Source organism: Triturus cristatus, chromosome 7, assembly GCF_964204655.1.
Source record: "Triturus cristatus chromosome 7, aTriCri1.1, whole genome shotgun sequence".
Taxonomy (NCBI): Eukaryota; Metazoa; Chordata; class Amphibia; order Caudata; family Salamandridae; genus Triturus; species Triturus cristatus.
In genome coordinates this window covers 492826204-492830629 of record NC_140590.1, presented here as the reverse complement: position 1 = coordinate 492830629, position 4426 = coordinate 492826204, and the positions used below count along the sequence as shown (strand labels likewise).

At 39.9% G+C, this 4426-nt stretch overlaps 1 non-coding gene across 1 annotated transcript; it reads right to left on the bottom strand.

Moving 5' to 3' along the window:
- Positions 1–3296: 3296 nt before the first annotated feature.
- Positions 3297–3368, bottom strand: TRNAQ-UUG (transfer RNA glutamine (anticodon UUG)). The gene has a single exon. It is a non-coding gene; the product is annotated as a tRNA-Gln (tRNA).
- Positions 3369–4426: the final 1058 nt, after the last annotated feature.

The window sequence follows — 4426 nt, the reverse complement described above, 5'->3', positions numbered from 1 at the left end:
TGAAAACAGAAACAATGATAACACATGCATGTAGCTTAGTGACACATTTACACGTGGGATGAAACTGGGGTGTTTTGCCAAATCAGCATAAAAGCATGAACAGAAGAAAAATACACCACCTTTGGAGGAGATCTGAAACCTGGTGGGAAATATTGTGGAAATACCAATTAAAGTAACAACATGACAGGAAGCGATTTCTGTGATGCTTAAAACTTGATTGGGAATTTTGTGGAATTATCTGCATTATTATTACATTCTTATGCCAGCAAAAACTGCTGCAAGCATTTCAGGAAAACATCAGGAGGTGCGTGTGATACTAAGGGCACAATTCCTGGTAATTAAAAAATGTATAGCATTTGTGAACAAGAATATTCCATTCAAGGACATGGAGGTGAGGATTAGGCATTCTATTTCTTGCTTTAATTAAACAGCAGCCATTTTGCACCAGTAATGCACCAAAGTTCCTAAAAAAAAAGAACTACAATGACCATAGTTCTTTGAGAAAAAAATGACAAGTGCCATTCAGATAGTTATGCACCAATAACATGATAGATAAAGGCATAGACGGTCCCAACAACCTAGCTGTGCCTCTTCTTGTTGTGAAGACTCCATGGAAAGTTCAGAATCTTTGGGATGTTACTCCTACTTTAGGTCTGGAACTCTAATCAAAGCAGAGCAACTAGTAACCCAGTCTGAAAAGATGTGTCAGTAATTAGTTAGCAGGATTATACCCAAGCCATTGCATAAATACAACACACAGGGTGGGATAATCCTTGCCTCTGTGTCTAATAGAATTGGAAACTCTTGGTCAAAAGATTTGCTATAAAAACAATTATTCTATGACAGAATCATAGATTTCAGACTATGAAAGTTTATTGCTGTTCAATTACTATGGAAAACTGATTAATTGCTGGCTTGTAGTGGAATGGCTTGAAGATTGATTCTGAATGCCAATTAGTTAGCACATTTTTGCTGTAGACTTGTACCTAATAAACAAGACTTTGTAGCCATAGCCCCCCTGACCAATCAGGTCCCAAGAAGGGAGCTATCAGTATCTGCCTTTGACAGGAATCCATTTTACTCACCTCACCAACAGTGTGTAATGACTGAAAATAGAGATGAGCAACTGGCCCATTAGGGGGAGGGGGGGGGGGGGGTCTGAAATCTCTTGTGCTGTTTTCATAAGCACAAAGATATGCTACAGCATTGAAATTGGAATCTGTAGGAAAACTCGCATAGGATATCTGTTTTTGAAGAAGTCTGTTCTTTTGAACAAAATAAAAGTAACACTTCTGTTGTGAAGAATCTTCCTAATAGATCCAAGTCTCTAATGTTGGATATTTTCCAGTGGGCTGTTAGACAGTGACGAATGGTCATTGTGGCTGACAATTGTTTAGAATTGTTTAGAAGTTAAAAAATCATTTTGTGGCAAGTTGTGCATAAATCTCAGGTCTATGGAGAAAATCATATCTGTATGTTAGAGAAGTAAAATGGATCTTGTGGAGAAGCTCGGACAAAAGAGGGTGTTCACCAATAGGATGATCCGCCACAGGAATGTGACCTGCCGAAATGTTTGATCTGTAAGAATTAATTGTTCCATAAGCAGGACTGTCAGCTGTCAGACTGGCTAGGAAGTTTACTTTGAAAGTTGCATCTGCTCCCGCGATATCCTGTTCCCATTCCATACACAAAGTGTGCCCATCTATCCTAAACTGAACGGCAGCGCTTGTAGGTAGAATCTGACCGGGCTTTGCTAAGAATCAGAAGCAGGAACCCACTTAACTACCTATATTAAATACAAATCTGGGATCTGCATGTTACACGATGTGCTTAGCAGCAGGCACATTAACCATCTGTGCTACTTTAGGAGTCAAAACTGTAAGTGGACAAAACACAGAATTCTCCACAAAAAGATTAACGACTAGAGTTATTTTACCACTTATTACCACTTATTAGAACATTGGAATGTTGGAAGCTGCCTTGAAAACAATGGAGTAGGTCCGGGCTTATAATGGCTGGTAGAAGCCCGGAGCACCAACATTCCAATGTTTTTGTTCACAGCTGTGGCTGTGAACAAAGGCTTCAGGGAGCCTGAGGGAATTTCAATCCCCTTGCGCTCCCAGAAGACTTTGTTTAATTTGTTAGAACATTCTGCCCTCTAGTGGCAGAATGTTCTAATAGCCTTATAGCCCTTCCTAACAGGGCTATACAGGCTATTAAAGTCCCGCTGCCTTCGGCTCGGGCCTTTAATAGCCAGTATAGCCCGCTATAAGGCTATATTAATATCACCTCAAATTGCTCGGCAGCAGGTGTATTGATCCTCTTATTATATTTTAAAATGCCGTCTCTTAGTGACCAATTAAGTAACAGGGAAACAGCTTTATGGTGCATATGGCCTTGCTGGCAATTTCTCTGCAGCAGATTTTTTTTTTAATTAAATGTAAACGTTTGTTGTCAGATTCTGCTTTTCAAGCTCCGCCCCTTGTGACTCCACATCTTTGTTCTGCCACAACGTTAGATTCCCGGAGTATTTTTCCCCCCAATTCCAACAATGGCACAGAGAGAATAAAACAAAGAATGTTCAAATAAGCCACCCTGACTCCTTTCACACAAAGACTTTCGAAATAAAAGTTCCATTAGTATGTATTAATGTAGCATTGTTTAATAATTGCGTGTTTGAAACATTGAAAGAGATGTGGAATGGGCTATGCAAAATATCTTGGCGTGTTTCACGTTGTCATGGTCACAGAACACATTCCCCACACTAGAGGAGGGAGGTAATGTGGCGTAATGTCCGGAACTGTCGACTTTAGACCTGGGGAACCAGGTTTCAGCCTTGAAATAGGCTCAATATCTTATGATATTGGGTAGATCACTCGATATCTCCGGCCCCCTAAAAAATGAATGTGTTGAAGTGTAATGTAACTGGTGCTCAGCGCTCCAATACCTTCGGGTGTACTTCGCGCTGTATTAAACGAAAAACTGCTTACCATCCCCTCACAGAGCTTTCCATTGTGGAATTCGGCTCAGAATCTGTTGATGGAAGAGAGTGAAGAAAATTGTTTTTTCTAACTCTGGTTCTTGCTATTTTCCTCAGTGGTCGAAACGGTCGGGAAATGTAATCTTTTTTGTAACTATAGGTGGCAGCAAATGAAAAACGAATCCAATGTCAGACATCTACAATTTGGATTCACGCGCTTTCTCCTTCTGAAAACGTTTGAGATTATATTTACCGATTTGTATTTTTTTGTGCTGTTTTTTATAAGAACAAATTTCCGAAATGTTTCCACAAAACAAGGTTCCACCGAGATTCGAACTCGGATCGCTGGATTCAAAGTCCAGAGTGCTAACCATTACACCATGGAACCTCGAGATGACTTCCATCTCCCTCTACTGGTCTATAAGCGTACATTCAGGGTGTTATTTACAGGTCGACATTTGTATTTAGATGTGCAGTGTTACAGGAAATAATAAGTGTTATCAGGAAATAAGAAACGTAAGTAGATTCTACACAAATCAGTTTACCAAACCGAAATAATATGCTTCTTCCCTAGTGGTTTTTAAAGCGGTTCTCAAACAAAACGACTGGCCTCAAAATGGAACAAAGCGAAATAGAAAAAAAATGCTGACAAAATATGAGCAGCAAACCAATGAAAACAAAATGCTTTTCGGCGTCTATATACACTTCTGATTTGTTCTCTTATACCGGATTCAGACGGGGGTCTCCCGAGTTAGGTTTTTTCCCCCGTTCGTGCCAAAATGAGTTTATATTGGTTTTCTCCCGCCTGAAACGGCCTCTGCTTCAATGGAAGTCAGCGGGAGAAATACATTCTCCGGCATGTATGTCTTCTAAACGGGTGCACCATCCCTCAAACAGGGGTGGCACTAACGAATCATTTATTAAACAGTAAACAAGATGTCACGGAAATGTAAATCACAGCAAACATTGCGAGTTCGCACACACAAACCTAAACACGATAACCAAAAGGTGCAACAAAGGATGATTTGTGACAAGACGTGGATAGGTTGTTTTGCAGAGCCGACGGGGAGGTTTAATGTTCAATTTAATCCAAACAAAAACCGAAAGTAATACAAATTTACAGACACACAAAGAATCGATGTCTTCGATATCCCACATGATAAAAACAAACTATAGCAAAGGCAACTTTTCAAACAAATCGTAACCAATTTCCTTTTAGAATGCATTTGAACAAAAGAGTCCGGCACATTAGGTTCCATCGAGATTGGAACTCAAATCACTGGACACAGAGTACGGGGTGTTAACCATCATACATGGAACCATCTTTCAGCGAGATTGTATTTGCTGATATCAGAGTACACGAATATACGTTGATTCTCTGGAGTTCGGTTGTTCTACTTTTCCTCTAGAAGAATATAGAACAAGCATTTACAATGCAATGGTCTC